The following is a 12,528-nucleotide window of genomic DNA, read 5'->3' as shown; positions in this document are numbered from 1 at the left end:
CTGCTCTGAGCCACCTGGAGCAGCAGCAGAGCTCCGTTCGGATGATTTTTGTGGATTACAGTTCATCCTTCAATACAATAATCCCAGACATTCTCCCTACAAAACTGGCCATTCTCGGCCTTCCCCCTCTCACATGTGCCTGGATCAAGGACTTTCTGACCAACCGGCCCCAGACTGTGAGACTTGGCCCCCACCTCTCCTCCACCCGCACACTGAGCATCAGCTCCCCACAGGGTTGTGTGCTGAGCCCCCTCCTATACTGCCTCTACACCTACGACTGCAGTTCAGCCCACCAAAACAACCTGGTCGTCAAGTTTGCTGATGACACCACTGTGGTCGGACTCATCTCTAAGGGTGATGAGACATCTTATAGAGAGGAGGTCCTGAAGCTGGCAGCCTGGTGTTCAGAGAATAACCTCGCACTGAACACCAAGAAAACCAAAGAAATCATCATTGACTACAGGAAGCACAGCATCGACTCAGCTCCCCTTTTCATCAATGGCGAGCGTGTGGAGAGGGTTCACACCTTCAAGTTTCTCGGCGTCCTCATCTCCGATGATATCTCCTGGTCTGTGAACATCACAGCAGTCACCAAGAAGGCTCAGCAGTGGCTACACTTCCTGAGAGTCCTCAGGAAGCACAAGCTACACTCCAACCTGCTGCTGACCTTCTATCGAGCATCCATTCAGAGCCTGCTGACATACTGCATCACAGTATGGTACGGCAGCTGTACTGCTGCAGACAGGGAGAGGCTCCAGAGAGTCATAAAGACAGCCCAAAAGATCATTGGCTGCCCTCTCCCTTCCCTGATGGACATTTACAGCTCCCGCTGCCTTAGCATAGCCCTAAACATCACTAAAGACAGCTCTCACCCTGGCTTTGAACTGTTTGAACTGATGCCCTCAGGTAAGCGCTACAGGTGTATTAAGACCAGAACAAACAGACTCAAAAACAGTTTCTTTCCCAAAGCGGTAACCATCCTGAATTCCCGCATACATCGACGATAATGTGCAGCATTCCATCCCATAATGTGCAATATTTATAAATTTTAACAATGTATATAATAACTTACTTATTCTGTTGTGTGGGCCGCCAGAAGAGGAGGTACTGCTGGCCCACCACCAGAGGGCGCCCTGCCTGAAGTGCGGGCTTCAGGCACGAGAGGGCGCTGCCGCCACGGACACAGCCAGGGGTGACAGCTGTCACTCATTATCTCGTGACAGCTGTCACCCATCTTCACTTCATCATTCCACTCCATAAAAACCGGCCGTCATCTCCACCTCGTTGCCGAGATATCATCTACCAGTGAAGGTAACTTTCTCAGCCGTTGTTTTTGTCTTTTCAGACAGTGTTTGCTTCTGTATTGTTTGCAGTCAGTTCTGTGAGTGCTCGCAGCTGGAGGCTGAGTTTGTGATACGTGGAGAGCTGACATCTTCGCTCTCCACGCCAAACTGTTGATAAGTACTCATTAGTACTGCACATGCCAGTTTTCTGGATTAGAGGTGGAGGTGGTATTCCCACCATTGCTGTTACTGGGTGTGCACGCAACCACATCTTACTGTTTTTGCTCCTCGCCAGCAGTACCAGATCCGACATTCGGAGACGGTGGCCACCTGGGGACTCGGAACTTGGCGGCTCCAGTATTCTCCAGGTCCGGTGGCGGAGGAAATCGTGTGGTTCCGGTTCTTCTCAGGACAGACATCTTCTATCCTCGAGCCTGCCCACACGTCACCTTTGTGGATTTACTGTTTGCATAAATTCTGTATTCCTCTGTGTTTTGGTTGTGCTCTTTCACAACAGTAAAGTGTTCATATTCGACTCTTTCATTGTCCCTTCATTTACGCCCCCTGTTGTGGGTCCGTGTCACTACACTTTCCCAACAGGATATCTCGGCCACGTCATGGATCCCGAGGGGCGTCAACCATCTGTTGAACAACCAATGGAAGAGCAGGGTGAACAGGCGTCTGCAGGAGGTGTGATTGGTGAGTTGCAGCAAATCCTCACCTCCTTTACCTCCTGGATCTGATGGCTGAGCAAAACGTCATCCTTAATCGCAGGATGGAGGCTCTCACCGCGCAGGTGGAAGCGCGCGCTCAGGGCGCTGCTGCAGCTCCTCCTCCTGCTGATCTGGTGCAGAACATAGACGTTCCTCTGGTCGTTCAACGACCCCCCACCACCATCCCCTGAAGCATACATAAGTCCCCCAGAGCCGTACGGGGGTTGTGTGGAGACGTGCGTGGACTTTCTCATGCAGTGTTCGCTCGTCTTTGCACAACGTCCCGTAATGTATGCGTCTGACGCCAGTAAGGTGGCTTATGTAATTAAATTGCTTTGTGGTGAGGCACACGCTTGGGTTACGGCGCTTTGGGAGCAAAATTCACGGCTCCTTACCACTTATACTGGGTTTGTGAGGGAGTTCAAAAGGGTTTTTGATCACCCTAACAGAGGAGAGACTGCGTCAACTGTGCTGCTGTCAATGAGACAGGGGCGCCGGAGCGCAGCCGAATATGCAGTCGACTTCCGCATCGCGGCTGCGAGGTCCGGCTGGAATAACGTTGCGCTCCGCGCCACCTTCATAAACGGACTGTCGTCGGTCCTGAAGGAGCACCTGGTAGCCAAGGAAGAACCGCGGGATTTAGATGGGCTTATTGATCTTGTTATACAGTTAGACAATCGGTTAGAGGAACGCCGTCGGGAGCGAGACGAAGGACGTGGCCTGGCATGCGCCGTCCCTCTCCCTTCCTGTTCCGAAAACGTTCCACCCTCCCCACGCTCCACAGCCTCAATGCTCCATGTGGCTACAGCTCCCCCTGCTGACGAAGCTATGGACATGAGCAGGGCCACATTTAGACCACCTAACAGACAGAGGAGGCTGGCCCATGGGGAGTGCTTTGTCTGCGGCTCGAGTGAGCATCAGCTAAGAGACTGCCCCAATCGGTTAAACACCAATGCCCGCCCCTAGAAACTGGGCTTAGGGTGGGCCAAGACATTGACGTGGGACATACACATATTTCCACACGACTCCCAGTTACAATCCTGAGCGGGGATTTAACCCTTCAAGCCCCAGCACTGGTGGACACGGGGTCAGAAGGGAATCTGCTAGACAGCAGATGGGCTAGGGAGGTAGGGCTCCCTCTGGTGGCGCTCCCTTCGCCATTGCAGGTGCGGGCACTAGATGGCACCCTTCTCCCTTTAATCACCCACAAGACACAACCTGTAACTCTGGTGGTGTCTGGAAATCATCGGGAGGAGATTGAGTTTTATGTGACTCCGTCTACCTCCCGCGTGATTTTGGGCTTCCCTTGGATGTTGAAACACAATCCCCGGATTGATTGGCCGTCTGGGGTGGTGGTTCAGTGGAGCGAAACCTGCCATCAGGTGTGTTTAGGATCCTCGGTTCCTCCCGGTTTACATGCTAAGGAGGAGGTCAAAGTCCTTCCCAATCTGACGGCAGTGCCGGTTGAGTACCACGATCTTGCTGACGTCTTCAGCAAGGATCTGGCACTCACCCTTCCCCCGCACCGTCCGTACGATTGTGCCATTGATTTGATCCCAGGTGCTGAGTTCCCGTCCAGCAGGCTGTACAACCTCTCACGACCTGAGCGCGAATCAATGGAGACCTACATCCGGGACTCATTAGCTGCCGGGCTGATCTGGAATTCCACCTCCCCGATGGGTGCAGGTTTCTTTTTTGAGGGCAAGAAAGACGGCGGACTCCGTCCATGCATTGATTACAGGGGGCTGAATGAGATTACGGTTCGCAATCGATACCTGTTGCCCCTGTTAGATTCAGTGCTCACGCCCCTGCATGGAGCCAAAATCTTCACCAAGTTGGATCTTAGGAATGCGTACCACCTGGTTCAGGTCCGGAAGGGAGATGAGTGGAAGACGGCATTTAACACCCCGTTAGGTCATTTTGAGTACCTGGTCATGCCGTTCAGCCTCACTAACGCCCCCGCGACGTTCCAAGCTTTGGTTAATGACGTCTTACTGGACTTCCTGCACCGATTCGTCTTCGTATATCTGGACGATATACTCATTTTTTCCCCCGGACCCTGAGACCCATGTCCAGCATGTACGTCAGGTCCTGCAGCAGTTGTTGGAGAACCGGCTGTTTGTGAAGGGCGAGAAGTGTGAGTTTCACCGCACCTCTTTGTCCTTCCTGGGGATTATCATCTCCTCCAACTCTGTCGCCCCTGATCCGGCCAAGGTTGCGGCGGTGAGAGATTGGCCCCAACCAACAAGCCGTAGGAAGCTGCAACAGTTCCTCGGCTTTGCAAATTTCTACAGGAGGTTTATTAAGGGCTACAGTCAGGTAGTTAACCCCCTGACAGCCCTGACCTCTCCAAAAGTCCCCTTCACCTGGTCGGATCGGTGCGAAGCCGCGTTTAGGGAGTTGAAATGTCGGTTCTCGACTGCACCAGTTCTGGTGCAGCCCGACCCTGGCCGCCAGTTTGTGGTTGAAGTGGACGCCTCTGACTCAGGGATAGGAGCCGTGCTATCCCAGAGCGGAGAAACCGATAAGGTTCTTCACCCGTGTGCCTACTTTTCTCGCAGGTTTACCCCGGCTGAACGGAACTATGACGTCGGCAACCGAGAACTCCTTGTGGTGAAAGAGGCTCTTGAGGAGTGGAGACACCTGTTGGAGGGAGCGTCTGTGCCGTTCACGGTTTTCACTGATCATCGGAACCTGGAGTATATCAGGACTGCCAAGCGGCTGAACCCCAGACAAGCCCGCTGGTCACTGTTCCCCGGAACTGGACCGAAGAACCGTATGTACATCCCACCAGAAGCCAGAGCTGCAGTCTTGGATTTCTGTCACGGTTCCAAGCTCTCCTGTCATCCAGGGGTGCGAAGGACCGTGGCAGTTGTCCGGCAGCGCTTCTGGTGGGCGTCTATGGAGGCCGACGTCCGGGAGTATATCCAGGCCTGCACCACCTGTGCCAGGGGCAAGGTAGACCACAAGAGGACCCAAGGACTTCTCCAGCCGCTTCCGGTGCCTCATCGCCCCTGGTCCCATATCGGCCTGGATTTCGTCATGGGCCTCCCGCCGTCCCAGGGTATGACGAACATCCTCACGATAGTGGACCGATTCTCCAAGGCGGCCCACTTCGTGGCCCTCCTGAAGCTCTCAATGGCCCAGGAGACTGCTGACCTCCTGGTCCACCACGTCGTCCGTCTGTATGGGATACCAACTGACGTAGTCTCGGATCGTGGTCCCCAGTTTTCCTCTCAAGTCTGGAGGAGTTTCTGCAGAGAACTGGGGGCCACCGTGAGCCTCTCGTCCGGGTACCACCCACAGACGAACGGACAGGCAGAATGGGCCAACCAGGAGTTGGAGCAGACTCTCCGCTGTGTGACATCTGCGCACCCGACAGCCTGGAGTAACCACCTGGCCTGGATCGAGTATGCACATAACAGTCAGGTGTCTTCTGCCACCGGCCTCTCCCCGTTTGAGGTGTGTCTGGGGTACCAGCCCCCGTTGTTTCCCATGGTGGAGGGAGAGGTCGGTGTGCCCTTGGTCCAGGCCCACCTGCGGAGGTGCCGTCGGGTGTGGCGCACCACCCGTTCTGCCTTGTTGAAGGCCTGGACGAGGGCTAAGACCCATGCAGACTGCCGGCGGTCCCCGGCCCCTGTATACCAGCCCGGGCAGGAGGTGTGGTTATCAACCAAGGACATTCCCCTGCAGGTGGATTCCCCCAAACTGATGGACAGGTTCATTGGACCATTCAAGATCATAAAAATCCTCAGTCCTGCTGCAGTGAAGCTCCAGCTCCCGGCTTCACTGCGGATCCACCCTGTTTTTCATGTCTCCCGGATTAAACCACACCTCACCTCACCCCTCTGTGCTCCCGGTCCGGCGCCGCCTCCTGCCCGGATCATCGACGGGGAGCCCGCTTGGACTGTACGCCGGCTCCTGGACGTCCATCGAATTGGCCGGGGGTTCCAGTATTTGGTGGACTGGGAGGGGTATGGACCCGAAGAACGCTCCTGGGTAAAGAGGAGCTTCATCCTGGATCCGGCCCTCCTGGCCGATTTCTACCGCCGTCACCCGGATAAGCCTGGTCGGGCACCAGGAGGAGCCCGTTGAGGGGGGGGTCCTGTTGTGTGGGCCACCAGAAGAGGAGGTACTGCTGGCCCACCACCAGAGGGCGCCCTGCCTGAAGTGCGGGCTTCAGGCACGAGAGGGCGCTGCCGCCACAGACACAGCCGGGGGTGACAGCTGTCACTCATTATCTCATGACAGCTGTCACCCATCTTCACTTCATCATTCCACTCCATAAAAACCGGACGTCATCTCCACCTCGTTGCCGAGATATCATCTACCAGTGAAGGTAACTTTCTCAGCCGTTGTTTTTGTCTTTTCAGACAGTGTTTGCTTCTGTATTGTTTGCAGTCAGTTCTGTGAGTGCTCGCAGCTGGAGGCTGAGTTTGTGATACGTGGAGAGCTGACATCTTCGCTCTCCACGCCAAACTGTTGATAAGTACTCATTACTACTGCACGTGCCAGTTTTCTGGATTAGAGTTGGAGGTGGTATTCCCACCATTGCTGTTACTGGGTGTGCATGCACCCACATCTTACTGTTTTTGCTCCTCACCAGCAGTACCAGATCTGACATTCTGCAATGTACGAGGTCTATTAGAAAAGTATCCAACCTTATTATTTTTTTCAAAAACCATATGGATTTGAATCACGTGTGATTGCATCAGACAAGCTTGAACCCTCATGCGCATGCGTGAGTTTTTCCACCCCTGTCGGGGCTGTTTGTAACAGTGTTCAAAGCTGCAGCCATGCTGGTATTTTGATTTCACTTTACACGTTATGAGGATCAGTTCACAGAATTGAAATATTCTTTGGAGTATTCCACATCTAAAACAAATTATTTGCTCAGTTTAAAAACAAAACAAAACCCTAAAATAGCAATTTGCCTGTTTTTAAAAAAAATTCTAACTCAGCCACTCAGTTCACACAAGGCATTTATAGTCAGACAAACCCAAGTTTAGCAATGCATTTACGAGGTCTATTAGAAAAGTATCCGACCTTATTATTTTTTTCAAAAACCATATGGATTTGAATCTCGTGTGATTGCGTCAGACAAGTTTGAACCCTCGTGCGCATGCGTGAGTTTTTCCACGCCTGTCGGTTGCGTCATTCGCCTGTGAGCTGGCTTTGAGTGAGGAGTGGGCCAGCCCCCTCGTCGTTGTTTCATTGCCAGGAAATGGCGGAATGATTTGGGCTTTTTTTCCATCAGAATTTTTTCAGAAACTGTTAGAGACTGGCAGCTGGAAACCATTAGAAAAATTTATCTGGCTTTCGGTGAAAATGTTACGGGCTTGGTAGAGAATAAGGAGTGTTACTGTTGCTTTAAGGACGGCCCCCAGCGGCTGTGGGGCGCGCCACGCTCCAAAGCCGCCATCAACAGGCTGAACGACCATTTCATTTCTAAACGGATGGCTGTCTGGATCTGTGACCATCGTGTGCCATTTCTCTGGTTATCACAAGAGCTGGACATCAACCATTTTCCGGCAGATTTCACTTTTAACAAGAGATTTTGTCATGGAAAGCCGAGCGGAGGCTTTGCGCGTCACGATGGATTCGCTACTGGAGCGAGACAAAACCACCTTCGTTTTGGTCTCACAGGACGGCTTTGAGATGGCGTTCAGACAGCTGTCGGTGGTTTTTCCATCGAGTGATTGTCCGAGAAATTGTGGATGTGCCTGGACATACCAGAACATGTCCCGTGAGGCTTCATCACGGCGTTGCTGTGCACCATGCGGCACCGCCGCGACACGCAGAATTCCTCCGCACGTCTGTCTCAATGTGCTTAAAAAGTGCTGATGTCCACGTCTTTTCACAATTCCTGTGCTAGTCAGATGACGTCCCAGATAAAACACAGCGTCCAGTTTGGAAATGAACGGCACATTCCACTGTTACAGGAGTTTTTGTCATGGAAAGAGGAGCGGAGGTTTCGAGCGTCACGGCGGTGCTGCATGGCACACAGCAACGCTGTGATGAAGCCTCACGGGACATGTTCTGGCATGTCCAGGCACATCCACAATTTCTCAGATAATCACTCGATAGAAAAACCACAGACAGCTGTCTGAACGCCATCTCAAAGTCGTCCTGTGAGACCAAAACGAAGGTGGCTTTGTCTCGCTCCAGTAGCGAATCCATCGTGACGCGCAAAGCCTCCGCTCGGCTTTCCATGACAAAATCTCTTGTTAAAAGTGAAATCTGCTGGAAAATGGTTGATGTCCAGCTCTTGTGATAACCAGAGAAATGGCACACGATGGTCACGGATCCAGACAGCCATCCGTTTAGAAATGAAATGGTCGTTCAGCCTGTCATTGGCGGCTTCGGAGCGCGGCACGCCCCACAGCCGCTGGGGGCTGTCCTTAAAGCGACAGTAACACTCCTTATTCTCTACCAAGCCCGTAACATTTTCACCGAAAGCCAGATAAATTTTTCTAATGGTTTCCAGCTGCCAGTCTCTAACAGTTTCTGAAAAAATTCTGATGGAAAAAAAGCCCAAATCATTCCGCCATTTCCTGGCAATGAAACAACGACGAGGGGGCTGGACCACTCCTCACTCAAAGCCTGCTCACAGGCGAATGACGCAACCGACAGCCGTGGAAAAACTCACGCATGCGCACGAGGGTTCAAGCTTGGCTGATGTAATCACAAGTGATTCAAATCCATATGGTTTTTGAAAAAAATAATAAGGTCGGATGCTTTTCTAATAGACCTCATACATACCATCCAGGACCATGCACCTTACCTTCTAATGTTTACATCGTATATATATATATATATATATATATATATATATATATATATATATATATATATATATATATATTTTGATATCGCTGCTTTTCTTCTTACTTGCCTGTACTGATTTTGGAGTTGGCTTTTAATCTCGTTGTACATTGTATAATGACAATAAAAGGCATTCTATTCTATTCTACAAACGCTTGTTTCAGCTGGGGGGATTCCAACAGGCCACAGCTAATTACAGGACTGTGAAAAAGTGGCTCTTTTCCTGCACATCCATATGGCTCCTCTCGTGAAAATAACAGCACCGAGCTCCAGGGTTTCAATACAGAATGGGAAAAACCTGTTGTTCCCCCGAGCTCCACACCAGTCAGGTCCATCAGAAACAAATGTCTGTAATAACCAGGTCCTCCAACTCTGTGAAGAAGAGAGAACGGCCGCCATCTCTGCCCACAACTGCTGTGGGCCGTAAAGCAGCCGCTGCACAGTATGTAAGCGAAGGGCCACCACTCAACTGGCGACGTCTATCAGTGCCTACCCACCTTCATCCACCAGCAGGTGCAGAACAGCCACCTTTAGCCAGTGGAACCCACCCCAGAAAAAAATCCACCAGCTTCCTCTGTATATTCACCACCACAGAGTCCGGAGACTGCAGGACGGTGAAACGATGCCACAAACAGGAGGCAGCCAGGGTGTTAACCACCAGAGTCCTCCCCTGTAAGACAGCTGGGACTGGACGCAGGTCCACAAGACAATCGTACACTCACCTTTTCCACAAGGCCCTCTCAGTTTTTTGTTTGGAATTGGTTGCTCCCCAGGAACACACCCAGGTACTTGAGCCTCTCTGTGCTCCATTGCAGTCCTGCTGGAAGGGTCAGTCTCACCTGATGGTCCCACTGACCAAGGAGGAAACCCTCACACTTGGCCCAGTTCACCCACGCAGGCTCGTTCATACAGAGAGAACTTTTGTCCTAAAGTGTCCAAATCTTTCTGTGATGATATGCACGCTGTAATATCATCTGCATACACTGATATGTGAATGGGATCCGAGATCTGCTCCACCACCAGGCCCCTCAGCCCCCTCCTGAGCTGGTGTAGGAGTGGCTCAATGGCCAGCACATAAAGTATCCCAGACAGAGAACACCCCTGCCTGATGCCACTTTGCACCTCCACGGATCGACTCAGCCCTCCCCCGACTCTGAGGAGCACCGTAGCCCCCGCATAAAGAGCACCAATCCATGATGTAAAAACTCTGGGGAATCCAAATGCCCTCATGGTGTTAAAATGATAACAATGGTCCACTCTGTCAAAAGCTTTCTCTTGATTGATTGATAAGAGTCCAATATCCAATTTTTTGAATTTTGCTACTCCAATAATATCCAAAACTAAAATATACTGTCCATGATTGTACGACCAGGTATAGAGTAAGTCTGTGTATAATGGATTACTGAATCCAAACAGTTCTTCAACCTGTTGGAAAGTACTTTCACAAGGATTTTGTAGTCTGCACATAACAGAGAGACTGGCCTCCAGTTCTTTAAATCTGTTAAGTTCCCTTTCTTTGGAAGAAGGGCCAAAACTGCTCTGGAACAGCTGTCCCAGCTGTAATGCTGTAGTGAAGACCCTATGCATGTCAGGCCCTAACAAAGTCCAAAACTTCTTATAAAATTCTAGTGGACGTCCATCAATCCCCGGGGCCCGCCAAGCACTGAGCTCCTGTACGGCAGTGTCATCTCCTCCAGAGTAATGGCAGAGTCCAGGGCGGCTGCTTCAGACTCCTCCAGCTCTGGAAGGCTGTCCAGGATCTGTCACTGACTATCTGCATCACACTTTCTGGCCCCAAACAGTTCAGTATAGAAGTTAATGGTCTCGTGTGTCAGGAGTAAAGGGTCGGCTGTGACCTCCCCATTAGCAAGTCTCACGTGCATAAAGTCAGTGTTTGTCTTCGTTCCCTTCTCTAAATTAAAGAAGTACCTTGTTGGTGCATCTATGTTTGTGATGTTGGTCATCCTGGTCCTCACCAACGCCCTCTTGGCCCTTTTGTTCATAAACTGTCTCAGCGCCCCCTTCCCATGTGTCCAATCACTACTACCCCCTGTTGCTCTAACCACTCTGTCCTCCAGAGCTGCCCCCTCTCTCTCCAGCTGCTCCAGACACTCCCTCTCACTGTTGTGAGTGTTTACAGAAAACTGCTGAACAAACTGTCTAATTTGACTCTTCCCCACCTCCCACCATTTCAAGATGTTTCCAAAGTCCTCTTTTGTGAGTCTCTACTGCTCACAAAAATCCCCAAAGGCCCGAACAAAAGCCCTGTCCTGTAGGAGTTTTACATTAAAGCGCCAGTAGGGGCAGTGCAGAGCCCGTCCTGGAACACAGTACTCTGTCACCACCAAGTGGTGATCTGAGAATCCAGTAGGAAGAATTTGTGCTCTCTTTATTTTGTTCCGATGAGTTTGATTGGTGTAAATTCTGTCCAGACGGGCCGCACTCACACCGCCCCTCCCAGCGCGGACCCATGAATACTGCTGGGCCACCGGATGGCGCTGCCTCCACGTGTCAACCAGATCATTCTCCCTCATTACACTATCCAGCAGCAGAGCCACTCTAGGGTGGGGCTCGATTGTGTTTCTGTCTAGAGGGTGTGTCGTACAGTTCCAGTCCCCGCCCACCACTAACACAGAATTACTGTTATAAGTTTTCAGCTGTCGGTTCAGCGTCTGTAGAAGCTGAGCCCTATGGACGGGTGAGTTATGTGTATATACGAGGTCTGTCCGTAAAGTATAGGTCCTTTTTATTTTTTTCAAAAACTATATGGATTTCATTCATATGTTTTTACGTCAGACATGCTTGAACCCTCGTGCGCATGCATGAGTTTTTCCACGCCTGTCTGTGACGTCATTCGCCTGTGAGCACTCCTTGTGGGAGGAGTCGTCCAGCCCCTCGTTGGAATTCCTTTGTCTGAGAAGTTGCTGAGAGACTGGCGCTTTGTTTGATCAAAATTTTTTCTAAACCTGTGAGACACATTGAAGTGGACACGGTTCGAAAAATTAAGCTGGTTTTCGGTAAAAATTTTAACGGCTGATGAGAGATTTTGAGGTGATACTGTCGCTTTAAGGACTTCCCACGGAGCGAGACGTTGTGCAGCGCCCTCAGGCGCCGTCGTCAGCCTGTTTCAAGCTGAAAACCTCCACATTTCAGGCTCTATTGATCCAGGACGTCGTGAGAGAACAGAGAAGTTTCAGAAGAAGTCGGTTTCAGCATTTTATCCGGATATTCCACTGTTAAAGGAGATTTTTTTAATGAAAGACGTGCGGACGGATTGCAGCGTCGGCTCGCAGCCACCGCAATGCTCCGTCACAGGAAAAACACCTCTGCTGGAAGCCTTGAGGACAAGTTGGAACATCTCCAGCTGATAAACAGTTTCTCATATACTCACTCCACTGAAAGCCATCAAAAGCCAACTGGATTTTAACAAATGGTTATCAACACGGAGGTGTTTTTCCTGTGCCGCCGCGCCGCGTCGGCTGCGTCCCGACGCGCGGACCCGTCCGCACGTCTTTCATTAAAAAAATCTCCTTTAACAGTGGAATATCCGGATAAAATGCTGAAACCGACTTCTTCTGAAACGTCTCTGTTCTCTCACGACATCCTGGATCAATAGAGCCTGAAATGTGGAGGTTTTAAGCTTGAAACAGGCTGATGACGCTGCCTGAGAGCGCTGCGCGACATCTCGCACCGTAAAAAGTCCTTAA

The 12,528-nt window shown here is 51.2% G+C and overlaps 1 protein-coding gene across 1 annotated transcript in view; it reads left to right on the top strand.

Annotated features, from left to right (window-relative positions):
* Positions 1-12,528, top strand: part of LOC117516729 (A disintegrin and metalloproteinase with thrombospondin motifs 2-like) — a 117,794-nt gene that overhangs the window by 84,388 nt on the left and 20,878 nt on the right. The window lies entirely within an intron of this gene.

Source organism: Thalassophryne amazonica, chromosome 9 (assembly GCF_902500255.1).
Source record: "Thalassophryne amazonica chromosome 9, fThaAma1.1, whole genome shotgun sequence".
Lineage (NCBI taxonomy): Eukaryota > Metazoa > Chordata > Actinopteri > Batrachoidiformes > Batrachoididae > Thalassophryne > Thalassophryne amazonica.
This window is presented reverse-complemented; position numbering and strand designations above follow the sequence as displayed.